Genomic DNA, 16,434 nt, shown 5'->3' with positions numbered 1-16,434 from the left:
AAGTTAGCTAGCATCGAGCACTTGGCCACAGAATCAACCCCTTGCTCATGTTTGAGCTATTTCGCAGCTTTCGAGACTCAAAGAATACGAGTACCCAAAACTTACCTTTCTTGTCTGGAAAGTATTGGTCATTCCAGTCCCACGTTAGAGAAGCGAAATACTTCAGAACTGGCGGATTCATACTCCAGGAGCTCCGCGCAAGCATCAAGCCCTCATAAATGTATAACTTCTTTTTGCATAATAGCATAGAATAAAGTAGGTGCTGTGTCTCTGTATATTAAACAAATGTATCATCTTAAACGTGAGAGCTCAGCATTTATAGCTCTGAAATAAGCTTGTCATTCAGAAAGGTTCCTTTCAGTTTCGTCTATGTCGATCAGGCCACTCGACTCCGACCCGGCCGGACTCCATTCCGTCCCGCCGTGATTCCGATCGACAACTTAGATCCCTACACGAGGGATGGCGCTGTGTGCAGCGCAGCAACGCCATACGGACGCAAGTGCGCCAGGCTGAGAACGCCCAGTGGAGTGCTGCTGCACAAAGAAAGCTATACGCTGGCGATGCATCTCGACCAACCTCCGCAGAGCTGTTCGACAATAGCGTCGGCAGTACGCTGCTGTTCGGGCCTCGAGATCAAGCGGAGTCGCCATCTAACGGCATAGCTGCGAACTCTACCGTGTGTGGATGCGTGTTCGCGTCGCGTGCCAGCCCGCAGTGATTTACGTGCGCGCGTGTACAAGAGCGCTTTTTTGTTTTGCGGTTCCTGAGCGCTTTTGCTTACCTATATGCCTCTTGCAAAAGAAATATGAGCAAATTATTACCCCAAGCTCCGTCAAAAAAAAAAAAAAAAAGTTGTCCATATCGAGTATGTCATGCTGGAAAGGATATTAATCGCGGTCTTCGGCGCTTGAGATTTTTTTAGAAGCGGCGTCTGAAACGGAGCGCTGCTGTCGTTAGGCGCCGTGTCAAAGCAAAACAGATTGGCGCCGTCAATGTAACTAATGCAAACGCTCAAAAATCTATGTTTCCGTTTCTGTTTGGAATACTGCAACTATACTGAAACATGCAAGAGTAAACTGCTGCATAGCAAAATCCAGTTTGAGCAAGCCACTCTGTGCCTTCTGTATCCACGATAGAGTTGTCAGAGTACTTATTTCTCTCCCTTTTTTCATTTCTTTTTTCTTTTTTGCTGTTAAACTCCTGTCGCGGTGTCTCAGTGGTAGGGTGGTGGTGGTGGTGGTGGTGGTGGTGGTGGTGGTGGTGGTGGTGGTTATTCATTGTATATACAAAAGGAAAGAAAAGATGTTTGCCAGCCCCGGTATCTGCTATCTGAAGCACCTGAACTGGGGCGGCGGAAATAAAGAGATAGCGAGGAAAAGGTAGAGGAAATCAAAGAGGTGAGCGATAGGGAGAAAGAAAAGGGTAGGTAAAAATAAAAGAAATATATACACTATTGTACAGTATACAGTAGTTTGCTTGAGGCCCACCCGCAAATGTCTTAGGTCACTGAGCACTCGGCGCATTGGCCGGGCCTCCGCAATAGCTCTGCGTCAGGCAAACTGTTCACTACGCACGCACTTGCACACTGTACAAAACACTGACGGCCGTCGTGGGCGATCGGCCGTTATTGTCCGAAATAGCACACGCGGAGCGTTTAGTCACAGCGCGCACTATCTGGCGAGGTGAAATAGGCGAGTCATCAAGCCCGCCTGTTCGATATATTCACACAGGCTCACGTGTGCTCGCTCGCGGACGCGCGCACTGCCCGGCGGCCACAGGAGCACAGCTACGCTGTCCGGGATTACCCCCTGCGCTCTGTAAGCCGCCAGCAACTCACCGGCTAGCGCGGCGCAGTGCAGTAGATGTTCGAGAGTTTCTACCGCGCCACAGCCGTCACACATGTCACTGGTGGCAAGTCCGTGGCGCATCCGTCGTTCCCCAGGTCACAAGCATCCAATGCGTGCACGGAGGATAATTGCGCGGTGCAGCCGAGTCAGCGAGCGGCCGCTGACACTGTGAATGCGCTCACCTCTTGCGATGCGTGGGTCGGGGTGCTGCGTCCGGAGGTGGTCGTCGATTACCGCACGCATGTCCTCCAAAGCGAGTTGCTCGTCGCTAGGAGGGAGTTCATGTGCTGCGGTCGCGAGCTCGTCGGCACGTTCGTTGCCCTCTATGCTGCAGTGCCCGGGGATCCACTGTGCCCGTATGGCGCAGCCGCGCTCCGCCAAGCGCTCGAAACGCGCTCGACTGCTGATTTCGAGAATGGGTGGTTCGATCCCGGCCGTTTCGAAAGGCGCTCCTCGGCTGTGGGATTTGACTGCACGTTAAACAATCCCACGTGGTCAACCACACCGAGGCCCGCCCCTACATCCTCCGTCATATAGCCGATGTCGCATTGCGCGTTAAACCCATATATGAATTTCAGTTCTTTTTTTTTTTCTGTTTAAGGATTCTACGCATCCGTAATAGTGGAAATGAGCACATTTCGCTTTAGAGAAATGCTCGAACGTTTGAGAAACAAATTTTCGCAGCCCCTGTTACACTAAATATTAAATAACACGCATAGATCAATGTACACTGGTAGCTCATTAGAATAATTAAAACCCCTTTTCGTTTGTGCTGTCCTTCGAGCAAAGTGGTTGTTTCTGACAAGGGGAGTAAAATAGCTTCATACGGGCTTAACCATCGGTGTTTAGTTCGGGAATAAATACATATTTATAGCCACATGATAAGATGAACTGCATTTCTTTCAGGATAGCTTTATATCCGGTACCTGTTTTGGAAGTAAACGACGGAACCGCCCCAATTAAGTCACTGCTCAAGTCATGATAAAAAAATATTGAGCCTTCAAAATTCCTTGCCAGAACATGACAGCGACCATGCAAGCGCAGTTTTTAAGATATATTTGCAGCTAGTGATTCGTAGCTTGCACTTTAATGTTACTGACAATTAATCGCTGATAGCCTTAAATTATTTGTCAAGTGTACAAAAGTTCTGTCGCATGGTGAAATTCATTGTCATTGAAAAAAAATAATTACACTACTAATTAATCATTTTTAAACATCACACACATCAGAAGATAGATGGATGGATTTATTGAAAGGAAAAGGCAGAGAGGTTGGCCCGAATAATTCAAATCTGGCCTGCTACTCTGCACTGGGGAAGAGGAAGGAGAGAAGAAAGAAGGTCATGATGGATGACGATGTGGGAGAAGGCATATGAAATATATATACAGACACAGCAGCTTGCTTTACAAACGTGAATCAAGTCCGCTGGCGCTCAAATAAAGGCAGAGAGCGCGCACTGCCTGGACGCCCTTCCCCTTGTCCTGCCAAGCGCCCAGCAGCAGTTCCTCCGACAGAGGCCTCTTGTCTAAACGCTTCAAGGAAGCAGCTAGCACATTTCTTTCGTTCGCATACTCTGGGCACACCAATAATACATGGTCCACAGTCTCTGGGATGCCACAAGTTAAACATTCCGGTGACACACACATCAGAAATTTCTTATACTTCCCTCGATTTCAGGAAATCATTTAGTCATTTCATAGTGCAACACTACCATATTATCCGCCTTGTTGAGCGCTCGGCAAACTCAATCTACTCACCGCTCTACACGGGAGCAGTCAGCTTTCCTGTGCGACGAGATTTCCTCTACAGTGTCCGCGTAATCTCATATTTGTGGAATACTTGTGCCTGGTTATCTAGGCAGAGTTGATGTCCACTCAGTTTACGGCAACACGCCGGGCGGTACGCTGTCAGTTCTTCATTTGCCCTGCTTAATCCTCAAGTCAAGTACGATACAATCAACCAGGCTGCCTCTATTCATTCGAAAGTACTGCAGGTCAGAGCACGAACCTTGTATCTCTGTGGGCTTGACACTAAATTTGCATGCCCCGTTCGTATAAGATACGCGCACGCTGTTGAAAAGGCGATATGACATGTTCAGGCCCAAGTATCAGGCCTGTGAGCGCCGTACAACGCAAAAAGCGTGCAAAGCGATGCCAGTAAATGTAAAAGACGGGTGGTTGCGTGCCTTGTTTTTGCAAAATCCACGCATCTTTTTTTTTTTTTTTCTTTTTTTGCATTGGCAAAATTTACGGATCTTTTTTGCCATATTGGAACACTCCAAACAGTAAATCGCTAATTCATTACATAAGGCACATTTCCATCACCAACAAACCCCCTCTAGGTGGCTCTGGGTGACGTCGGTGCGCAGGACTTCTGGGAGCGAGGAGGAAACGACGGATCACACAATTCTTCGCTGGACACAACTATCGCCCCAGCCGAGAGAGCACGCCACGTTACCGCGTGCACTGGGCTTTGAACATACGAAACACGGAAACACAGTCACACAGTGGCGTCATCCGCGCGACGAAAGCTCAGCTTCACATGTGGGGGACACTCGTTCGGCGCTGAACCAGCCCTACCTGCCACTGCCCATCACATCTCTTCCTTTTTTTCCCATCTCTTTCTTAATACTTTGATCGGCTAGCGCGCACCCCTGCGCTCACCCGCTATAAAGGGCACAGCCACAACTCCTCCTCCACATCGTCATCAGTTTGTAATATATTAAACATACAAGCTTCATTAAAACTTCGTTCTTTTTCTGATCGCAGCCTCCGTGGACGAGTAGCAACTGTGTCATCCATTGTGCACGCAGGTAGGAACCAGGCGGTCAGCATATGCGGGAACTGGCAAGTGGGGTCGAGACAGCCCATGTTTACCATTTTACCACTGCAAAATACGCACGTGAGTTTAATCATAGCTTTGCAGTTAAAATCACATAAGTGTGAGTGCAAAGTGATTTATTTTAAAATTGTGTGTTTTTATAGTAAATTTTTTTTAGTAATCTTTACTTTTGTGGGTATATATCTGCGAGTGCGGATGGCAACGACAGCTCGACCGCAGTCTAGACGGTAGAGCAGGATCGGGGTAAATCGGGGGTGATCGCGATTGAGTTCGGCGTGTAGCAACGCCGGGCTCACATCGGGCTCTATTTCGATCGATTTGATCACGATCGAAAGTGCCCGTGTGACGAGGGGTTTCAATTCCCTCCGATGTTTCTTTTCTTTTGTGAAAGCACTATCAACGAACATACAAGCCTTAATCGATTTTTGCTAGACTCTGCACCTCCGGATGGGGCCTTTCGCACTAAAATCACTGTATTGAAAGTTGTGCTCACATCATCATGCGAATTTCTGCTCCAGTCAAAACGCAAGGTGTCGGCTGTTACTGTGGTTCTCGCCACTGCTGCACCTCCGTATATATCCCACATGCGCAGTTAAGCCCCCAGGGCACTGGTAAGTCTAACTCGGTGCACGTTATGCCTTGCGTTCACTAGACTACCGTTAACGCATACCGCGTACTGATCACCGCCGATGACAGCTCAAATACCAGAGCCTGCACGGGTAGTTCAGATGCCCGCTACACATGCGCTACACACGTGAAGTCGGTGCTCCGCAACGATTTGGAACTTTTGACGTTAGCAAGAACCATGCGATTGCCGCTCCGCGCAAATAGAGCTGCGAGCGGCGCGAGGAAAACAGTCGCGCAACTCCGCTTCCCTTGGGAGCATATGCAGGAACACTAGACCGAAGTGCATTGCAGCATCACCTAGCGGGGATGATAGGAAATACGCAAGCACTGCTGTGAACTAGCCAATTAGTCACGGCGTTTACGCAACTTTGTTGCTTTTTTTTTATTATTGCGAAGCAATACTACTTTAGCTACCATCTCAGCCCGTCAAAAGGCGCGGCGGTGGCAACCACGCTTGACCTTTAGCGTGACCTGACTGTGTGACGTCATACCATCTGTGTAAGAGTGGGGGCTCAACTCGCGCCGTCGCCTTACGCGGTGGCAGTTACGGCCTGACTCCGTTCCTCTCGGTAGTGGCGCTGCGCGCTGCGTGACATCATACCATCTGCGTAAGAGCGGGGCTCAACTCGCGCCGTCGCCTTGCGCGGTGGCAGTTACGGCCTGACTCCGTTCCTCTCGGTAGTGGCACTGCGCGCTGCGTGACATCATACCATCTGCGTAAGAGCGGGGCTCAACTCGCGCCGTCGCCTTGCGCGGTGGCAGTTACGGCATGACTCCGTTCCTCTCGGTAGTGGCGCTGCGCGCTGCGTGACATCATACCATCTGCGTAAGAGCGGGGCTCAACTCGCGCCGTCGCCTTGCGCGGTGGCATTTACGGCCTGACTCCGTTCCTCTCGGTAGTGGCGCTGCGCGCTGCGTGACATCATACCATCTGCGTAAGAGCGGGGCTCAACTCGCGCCGTCGCCTTGCGCGGTGGCAGTTACGGCATGACTCCGTTCCTCTCGGTAGTGGCGCTGCGCGCTGCGTGACATCATACCATCTGCGTAAGAGCGGGGCTCAACTCGCGCCGTCGCCTTGCGCGGTGGCAGTTACGGCCTGACTCCGTTCCTCTCGGTAGTGGCGCTGCGCGCTGCGTGACATCATACCATCTGCGTAAGAGCGGGGCTCAACTCGCGCCGTCGCCTTACGCGGTGGCAGTTACGGCCTGACTCCGTTCCTCTCGGTAGTGGCGCTGCGCGCTGCGTGACATCATACCATCTGCGTAAGAGCGGGGCTCAACTCGCGCCGTCGCCTTGCGCGGTGGCAGTTACGGCCTGACTCCGTTCCTCTCGGTAGTGGCGCTGCGCGCTGCGTGACATCATACCATCTGCGTAAGAGCGGGGCTCAACTCGCGCCGTCGCCTTGCGCGGTGGCAGTTACGGCCTGACTCCGTTCCTCTCGGTAGTGGCGCTGCGCGCTGCGTGACATCATACCATCTGCGTAAGAGCGGGGCTCAACTCGCGCCGTCGCCTTACGCGGTGGCAGTTACGGCCTGACTCCGTTCCTCTCGGTAGTGGCGCTGCGCGCTGCGTGACATCATACCATCTGCGTAAGAGCGGGGCTCAACTCGCGCCGTCGCCTTGCGCGGTGGCAGTTACGGCATGACTCCGTTCCTCTCGGTAGTGGCGCTGCGCGCTGCGTGACATCATACCATCTGCGTAAGAGCGGGGCTCAACTCGCGCCGTCGCCTTGCGCGGTGGCATTTACGGCCTGACTCCGTTCCTCTCGGTAGTGGCGCTGCGCGCTGCGTGACATCATACCATCTGCGTAAGAGCGGGGCTCAACTCGCGCCGTCGCCTTGCGCGGTGGCAGTTACGGCATGACTCCGTTCCTCTCGGTAGTGGCGCTGCGCGCTGCGTGACATCATACCATCTGCGTAAGAGCGGGGCTCAACTCGCGCCGTCGCCTTGCGCGGTGGCAGTTACGGCCTGACTCCGTTCCTCTCGGTAGTGGCGCTGCGCGCTGCGTGACATCATACCATCTGCGTAAGAGCGGGGCTCAACTCGCGCCGTCGCCTTGCGCGGTGGCAGTTACGGCCTGACTCCGTTCCTCTCGGTAGTGGCGCTGCGCGCTGCGTGACATCATACCATCTGCGTAAGAGCGGGGCTCAACTCGCGCCGTCGCCTTGCGCGGTGGCAGTTACGGCATGACTCCGTTCCTCTCGGTAGTGGCGCTGCGCGCTGCGTGACATCATACCATCTGCGTAAGAGCGGGGCTCAACTCGCGCCGTCGCCTTGCGCGGTGGCAGTTACGGCCTGACTCCGTTCCTCTCGGTAGTGGCGCTGCGCGCTGCGTGACATCATACCATCTGCGTAAGAGCGGGGCTCAACTCGCGCCGTCGCCTTGCGCGGTGGCAGTTACGGCATGACTCCGTTCCTCTCGGTAGTGGCGCTGCGCGCTGCGTGACATCATACCATCTGTGTAAGAGCGGGGCTCAACTCGCGCCGTCGCCTTGCGCGATGGCAGTTACCGCCTGACTTCTGCTCCTCTCACCAGTGGCGCTGCGCGCTACGTGACGTCATACCATCTGTGTACGAGCAGGGGCTCACCATCGCCTTGCGCGGTGGCAGTTACGGCCTGACTCCGCTCCTCTCGTCAAGCCATGAGATGGAGCCTACAGTCAAAGCACTTAGGCAGGCTACAAATAGGAAGCAAAAGCGAGCCACGGAGACAGAAGGAGAGCGAGAAGAACGGCTTTCCAAGCGACGAGCGCAAGAAGCAGCTAGGCGGAAAAGGCGGTCAATGTCTTCGGTAGCAAAATCGACGACAGAAGCAGGAGAGGAAGGTACGAATTTGTCCGATAATTTAAAACGTGCATCTACTAGCAACACTACCCATTCGGAGCGATGGAACGCTAGCAGACGACAACGACGTGCAATGTAAAACCATAGCTAAACATAGTACAGTCAAGCGTCACCATAGCCATAACAGCAGACATAACCGGATCATCACCATGGTGAATATAGCACAGCCAAGCATCACCACAAGCGGTACAATAGTAGTACCACGTATTGCTTCGCAATCACCAGGCTTAACCAAGCTAAGCCACAGCAATTTTTTTTTCATTGCGCGCGCGTGTGTGTGTGCGTGCGTGCAAAGTCACGCAAAACTGCATGCAAGCAAAGAGCAAAATTAGCGAAGATGTACTTTGTTACTCGATTAATTATTAGTTCCGTAATAGTCATACGCGGCGACAAGCAAGAAGACGCCGCAACATGGCGATAGGGTGAAAGATGATTTAAATGGCTGACCTAGCGCGAGGGTATAGTGCTCTGCGCGGGTTCCTCTCGCGCCACCGCCGATCTTCTTCGCAACACTTCCCGGGACCACAGAGCGATCATCCCGATACGTTCGTTGGACAGGGGCGGCTCTGACCCCATCTGCTCGACATCGATGGCGGGAAAAAGATCTACCAGTGACTGACAGGTGCCCTCACTGTGACACTCGACCTGACGTCTGCGATGTGCGTCACTTGTTGTGGACGTGTCCATCAACGACTCACATTAGGCACCGGATAATCATGAAAATGGGCCTGCGGTGGAATCGCGATTGTTATTATGAGAAATGGACAATCGCTACACTGCCAACCTTCTCGAATACATAAGCGCAACTGGACTTCACTCCTTCTTTTAACTTTCTATCTCCTGCATCCCAATCCCCCTTTCTCAACTTATGCCTTGTGGCAAACTTTCAGAAAAAAAAAAAAGATGATGACGTAACGGTGGGGATAAGAATGATTCGCTTGCCACCACGTTGACTGATACTTGGGTGATCCGCCTTCCCTGGAGCTTTTCAACTATCCGCCACCAAAGCATTCATGCCGATGGCTCGAGGTCGCGTCAGGCTGCTTGGGCGGGAGTTGCGTGTTAGTGTCCTTGGGGTCTTTGCTTTGGTCTCGGCTCTAGTCGGTTTGTCTGTACGACTTGTCTTCAGATCCGGGCTGGGGGCGGAGCGGCGGTAGTTGCGACTTGTCGGGTCTGGGCAGGAAGGTCTGGGGGCGAAGCTGCGCGGTGAAATCTACGGCCGATGGTCCCGGCGTACGGATGGCGTCGACGCTCCAAGGTGAAGATGGGGATGACGTACGCCCCACCTCCAACCAAAGTGATACATGGCGACATGCAAGGAAACGCCACAACATAGCGACAGGGTGAAAGAGGACTTAAATGTCTGATATAACGCAAGGGCTCCACTCGCACCACTGCAGATCTTCGCGGCAATATTTCCTTTCCTAATGACATAGCTCTTCGTTAGCATACATATTCTCGTACAGCGAAGCAAACAAACTGGCTTTTACTTGTTTATAGCAACGTTGTGTTGTGGTGTATCTAATAAAGAAAAAAAACTCTATGATGCGTCCGTTGCGTGCTCGTCTCTCAATCTGAGACGAGTTCGATTCCCCATGGGTTCAGAGCAATTTTTACTTCTTTTCTTCCTCTCAGGTTTTAAACGGAGAACAACAATGCCGCCACGGACTATTCTGAGACACGGGTCCCTTAATGATACCGCGTTAAAAATATTCGGGACACTTAAGCTCCGCCCTAAGGGTATCACATGACAGCGTTAACGGCTCCCATCTGTGGCTCCCCTTAAAGTGCCTCGTTTGCGCAAGCGCAGTTGTTGCTCGCTTAATTACTGGCCCCTCAGCATATGTCAGGAGAGCGTCAGAAAGGATCGCAGGAAGCGAATGAGACAGTCGGCTTTTTTTTCTTTTTTGTCGCCGTCGTTTGACGCTCGCGCTTCGCCATGGCACGGGCACGTTTAACACGTGTACGTGGTTAGGGCTAGCTCCCGCACGCCGGCTCACGGTGATGGCGCCACCGCAAGCTAGACTTCGACTGTTCACCTTCTTAGGCCGCGTGCCAACTGGGGTGAACAACACCGAGATCTGCAAAGAACTCATAAAGCGGTTCAGCAAAACGGAGATCGGCGGCATCCAGGATTTTCTGGCGGGCCGATTCGAGATTTTCCTCAAGACGAAGTAAGCGGTCTAGGCCTTCCTCGTGGATCCAGCGGTGACCACGCGAAGCACCGCGGTTCGCTTAGCGTACCACGGTAAGCTAAGCACAACCACCCGAGAGTTCGGATTCCCCTATGACCTGGAGGTGACTGAGCTGCGCGAGGCGCTAGAGAAGTACGGGCCCGTGGAGGTTGTACCGGAGTTTGAGGGGATCCTGTGCGGCAACCACCACGTGAAGATGGACGCGCGCCGGCCCCCGCCGAACTTCTTACAGGTGGCCGAATTCGCCCTGCAGAGCGAGTACGAGGGGGTCACAAGTGTTTGCCGGCTCTGTGGTTCCTGCAAAAGGTTTTCCAGGGACCATAAAGGCCGCTGTACGTTCGCTTTTCGACCGGTTCCGCAAGCCTGCGATCCGCACATTTTCTGTCCGCATATGGGCGTGGTGTGGAAGGAGTGCTGTACGATCGTTTTGCCGACTGCCGGTCAGCCGGATGGTTCCAGCGTCCAGATTGGCGCGCCCGGGCATCGCCTTCTGTCCAATAGCATACACCCTCTAATGACATTCAAAGTTGCCGCGCAACCAGTGATGCGGGGTGCTACCGATTTCGGCATCTCGGCGCAGTTCGCTTGCCACGTGATCACCATGGCGTGGTTCTTGCTGTGCTCATGGGCTCTCGTCAGCTGCCAAATGAGTAGCGCTTCACTACAGTTCTTGGGTGCTTACGTGGCCACCACCGTAAATTTGAATTGGCCTTTGCTCGCAACGATTCGTAGCTGCCGCCGCATCTTCTGTCCACTTTTCCGACTTTTCTAGTGTGCCTTCGTTGATTTATCTAGATGTTTCTACGCCGAAGTTAAATTGAGCACTGTCGAATGAATGTGCATTCATAGTTCGACGACCGATGAGCACGATTGCTACTATGGACGAAGTAATTTTGCTTTATTGTTTTGTGGGCCCAAGTCAGCCCAATAAACAGCTATTAGTTGCAAAAGTAGCACGCTACGGTCCCGTTGATGCCAAGGTGTATGTGTGCAGTGAGGATAAAAGACGAGAATCTGCAATGGCGACATTCACCAAGCATTAAAATCACGAATGCTGAAAGAAATATTCAAAAGGGAATGATGTGACGGTCCGGGCATGTATACAGAAAAGGGCTACAAAAAAAATGTAGTGAAGCCTGAACCAGCGCAACCCAAGAAAGATGCCAGTTATGGAAGAGGATTTAACAACAAATAGTCTCAAGTGCGAACCAGCACAAGCGCTCCTTCGACTTCCACCACATTCCCCTAAAGGAAATTAAAATGAAATATGGGGCAGAGGTATGAAAAAGAAGCTCAACGGCGTTACCTGAAGAGAAAAACAGCTCACTCACAAGCGATTGATTTCTTGGATGCAGTTCAGGGCTGTAGCATACAAGCTAAAAGCATCAGCATTTCGGCATGAAATATGTATATATCTATTGCTATGTGGGAATTCAGCCAGGGTAATTACTGCCCAGGATAGCAATTAAGGTATTTACATCAGCTGCAGTTTGCCCTGTTGTTACTACATGTTTGTTCGACAGGGCTCTTTTTGTGCTGTTGCTTTATGAAAGCCTTGATGTCGGGTGAACGCAATTTATTTTCATTTGAGAAACGTTTGTACAATAAAACACATTCTTTTAATCCCAGAGTTGCCGAAATCAAATCCTAGCATATTGCGCGATGTATTTAAAATAGAAGGTGGCTGTGACATTAACACAACTAAATAAAAAAAAAGAACACCATGGAGTGTATTATATACCAAGTGTCCTAGCTTTCAAAAAGTCGATGTGCCCTAGTCCAGTGAATTAATCCAGCTGCGGATTGTTGAGAGTTGCTTGGCCTAGTCTGGTGTTTCATTATCGACCTTATAATAATTAAAACTATATAGTTAGCATTTAAATTATTGGCTTCAAGAACAATTGGTATCGACGAAGTTACATCATGTTTATCATCAGTGTCCATATCATGAGGCACAGTTGCATATGGTGTGCCTTTTTTCATAAGCATAACCTCCCGCAATACTGTATATGTATACATATACGAAGACTCTAAAGGTACGTCCGACGTACCCATTCGACTCTCGTAAAGATACGGCGGACGTCGATATACAGGTTCATGGCTATATGCACGTCGAACGCGTATGTCCGCATTCCGCTTGCTACGCTATGATATCAGCCGCGAATCTCGATGAGGTGCCACGAAGAGTTAGTTCATCCATAGGCTCATGGCTATATGCACGTTGAACGCGTATATCCGCATTCCGCTTGCTACACTATGATATCAGTTAGCCGCGACTCTCGATGAGGTGCCACGAAGAGTTAGTTCATCCATAGGCTCATGGCTATATGCACGTTGAACGCGTATGTCCGCATTCCGCTTGCTACGCTATGATATCAGTTAGCCGCGACTCCTGATGAGGTGTCACGAAGAGTTAATTCATCCATAGGCTCATGGCTATATGCACGTTGAACGCGTATGTCCGCATTCCGCTTGCTACGCTATGATATCAGCTAGCCGCGACTCCTGATGAGGTGCCACGAAGAGTTAGTTCATCCATAGGCTCATGGCTATATGCACGTTGAACGCATATGTCCGCATTCCGCTTGCTACGCTATGATATCAGTTAGCCGCGACTCCTGATGAGGTGCCACGAAGAGTTAGTTCATCCATAGGCTCATGGCTATATGCACGTCGAACGCGTATGTCCGCATTCCGCTTGCTACGCTGTGATATCAGTTAGCCGCGACTCTCGATGAGGTGCCACGAAGAGTTAGTTCATCCATAGGCTCATGGCTATATGCACGTCGAACGCGTATGTCCGCATTCCGCTTGCTACGCTATGATATCAGCTAGCCGCGACTCTCGATGAGGTGCCTCGAAGAGTTAGTTCATCCATAGGCTCATGGCTATATGCACGTTGAACGCATATGTCCGCATTCCGCTTGCTACGCTATGATATCAGTTAGCCGCGACTCCTGATGAGGTGCCACGAAGAGTTAGTTCATCCATAGGCTCATGGCTATATGCACGTCGAACGCGTATGTCCGCATTCCGCTTGCTACGCTGTGATATCAGTTAGCCGCGACTCTCGATGAGGTGCCACGAAGAGTTAGTTCATCCATAGGCTCATGGCTATATGCACGTCGAACGCGTATGTCCGCATTCCGCTTGCTACGCTATGATATCAGCTAGCCGCGACTCTCGATGAGGTGCCACGAAGAGTTAGTTCATCCATAGGCTCATGGCTATATGCACGTTGAACGCGTATATCCGCATTCCGCTTGCTACGCTATGATATCAGCTAGCCGCGACTCTCGATGAGGTGCCACGAAGAGTTAGTTCATCCATAGGCTCATGGCTATATGCACGTTGAACGCGTATATCCGCATTCCGCTTGCTACGCTATGATATCAGCTAGCCGCGACTCTCGATGAGGTGCCACGAAGAGTTAGTTCATCCATAGGCTCATGGCTATATGCACGTTGAACGCGTATGTCCGCATTCCGCTTGCTACGCTATGATATCAGCTAGCCGCGACTCTCGATGAGGTGCCACGAAGAGTTAGTTCATCCATAGGCTCATGGCTATATGCACGTTGAACGCGTATGTCCGCATTCCGCTTGCTACGCTATGATATCAGCTAGCCGCGACTCTCGATGAGGTGCCACGAAGAGTTAGTTCATCCATAGGCTCATGGCTATATGCACGTTGAACGCGTATGTCCGCATTCCGCTTGCTACGCTATGATATCGGTTAGCCGCGACTCTCGATGAGGTGCCACGAAGAGTTAGTTCATCCATAGGCTCATGGCTATATGCACGTCGAACGCGTATGTCCGCATTCCGCTTGCTACGCTATGATATCAGTTAGCCGCGACTCTCGATGAGGTGCCACGAAGAGTTAGTTCATCCATAGGCTCATGGCTATATGCACGTCGAACGCGTATGTCCGCATTCCGCTTGCTACGCTATGATATCAGTTAGCCGCGACTCTCGATGAGGTGCCACGAAGAGTTAGTTCATCCATAGGCTCATGGCTATATGCACGTTGAACGCATATGTCCGCATTCCGCTTGCTACGCTATGATATCAGTTAGCCGCGACTCTCGATGAGGTGCCACGAAGAGTTAGTTCATCCATAGGCTCATGGCTATATGCACGCTGAACGCATATGTCCGCATTCCGCTTGCTACGCTATGATATCAGTTAGCCGCGACTCCTGATGAGGTGCCACGAAGAGTTAGTTCATCCATAGGCTCATGGCTATATGCACGTCGAACGCGTATGTCCGCATTCCGCTTGCTACGCTGTGATATCAGTTAGCCGCGACTCTCGATGAGGTGCCACGAAGAGTTAGTTCATCCATAGGCTCATGGCTATATGCACGTCGAACGCGTATGTCCGCATTCCGCTTGCTACGCTATGATATCAGCTAGCCGCGACTCTCGATGAGGTGCCACGAAGAGTTAGTTCATCCATAGGCTCATGGCTATATGCACGTTGAACGCGTATATCCGCATTCCGCTTGCTACGCTATGATATCAGCTAGCCGCGACTCTCGATGAGGTGCCACGAAGAGTTAGTTCATCCATAGGCTCATGGCTATATGCACGTTGAACGCGTATGTCCGCATTCCGCTTGCTACGCTATGATATCAGCTAGCCGCGACTCTCGATGAGGTGCCACGAAGAGTTAGTTCATCCATAGGCTCATGGCTATATGCACGTTGAACGCGTATGTCCGCATTCCGCTTGCTACGCTATGATATCAGCTAGCCGCGACTCTCGATGAGGTGCCACGAAGAGTTAGTTCATCCATAGGCTCATGGCTATATGCACGTTGAACGCGTATATCCGCATTCCGCTTGCTACGCTATGATATCAGCTAGCCGCGACTCTCGATGAGGTGCCACGAAGAGTTAGTTCATCCATAGGCTCATGGCTATATGCACGTCGAACGCGTATGTCCGCATTCCGCTTGCTACGCTATGATATCAGTTAGTCGCGACTCTCGATGAGGTGCCACGAAGAGTTAGTTCATCCATAGGCTCATGGCTATATGCACGTCGAACGCGTATGTCCGCATTCCGCTTGCTACGCTATGATATCAGCTAGCCGCGACTCTCGATGAGGTGCCACGAAGAGTTAGTTCATCCATAGGCTCATGGCTATATGCACGTTGAACGCATATGTCCGCATTCCGCTTGCTACGCTATGATATCAGTTAACCGCGACTCTCGATGAGGTGCCACGAAGAGTTAGTTCATCCATAGGCTCATGGCTATATGCACGTCGAACGCGTATGTCCGCATTCCGCTTGCTACGCTATGATATCGGTTAGCCGCGACTCTCGATGAGGTGCCACGAAGAGTTAGTTCATCCATAGGCTCATGGCTATATGCACGTCGAACGCGTATGTCCGCATTCTGCTTGCTACGCTGTGATATCAGTTAGCCGCGACTCTCGATGAGGTGCCACGAAGAGTTAGTTCATCCATAGGCTCATGGCTATATGCACGTCGAACGCGTATGTCCGCATTCCGCTTGCTACGCTATGATATCGGTTAGCCGCGACTCTCGATGAGGTGCCACGAAGAGTTAGTTCATCCATAGGCTCATGGCTATATGCACGTCGAACGCGTATGTCCGCATTCTGCTTGCTACGCTGTGATATCAGTTAGCCGCGACTCTCGATGAGGTGCCACGAAGAGTTAGTTCATCCATAGGCTCATGGCTATATGCACGTCGAACGCGTATGTCCGCATTCCGCTTGCTACGCTATGATATCAGCTAGCCGCGACTCTCGATGAGGTGCCACGAAGAGTTAATTCACCATAGGCTCATGGCTATATGCACGTCGAACGCGTATGTCCGCATTCTGCTTGCTACGCTGTGATATCAGTTAGCCGCGACTCTCGATGAGGTGCCACGAAGAGTTAGTTCATCCATAGGCTCATGGCTATATGCACGTCGAACGCGTATGTCCGCATTCCGCTTGCTACGCTATGATATCGGTTAGCCGCGACTCTCGATGAGGTGCCACGAAGAGTTAGTTCATCCATAGGCTCATGGCTATATGCACGTCGAACGCGTATGTCCGC

At 51.4% G+C, this 16,434-nt stretch overlaps 1 long non-coding RNA gene across 1 annotated transcript in view; it reads left to right on the top strand.

The window, feature by feature from the left end:
• Positions 1-16,434, top strand: part of LOC146202772 (uncharacterized) — an 85,046-nt gene that overhangs the window by 59,635 nt on the left and 8,977 nt on the right. Inside the window, exon 3 of the long non-coding RNA XR_014702306.1 lies at positions 4,660-4,748. This is a non-coding gene — a long non-coding RNA (uncharacterized LOC146202772). The remainder of the gene's footprint in view (positions 1-4,659; positions 4,749-16,434) is intronic.

Source organism: Amblyomma maculatum, chromosome 1, assembly GCF_055883805.1.
Source record: "Amblyomma maculatum isolate TAMU_Amacu chromosome 1, ASM5588380v1, whole genome shotgun sequence".
NCBI classification, from domain to species: Eukaryota; Metazoa; Arthropoda; class Arachnida; order Ixodida; family Ixodidae; genus Amblyomma; species Amblyomma maculatum.
This window is presented reverse-complemented; position numbering and strand designations above follow the sequence as displayed.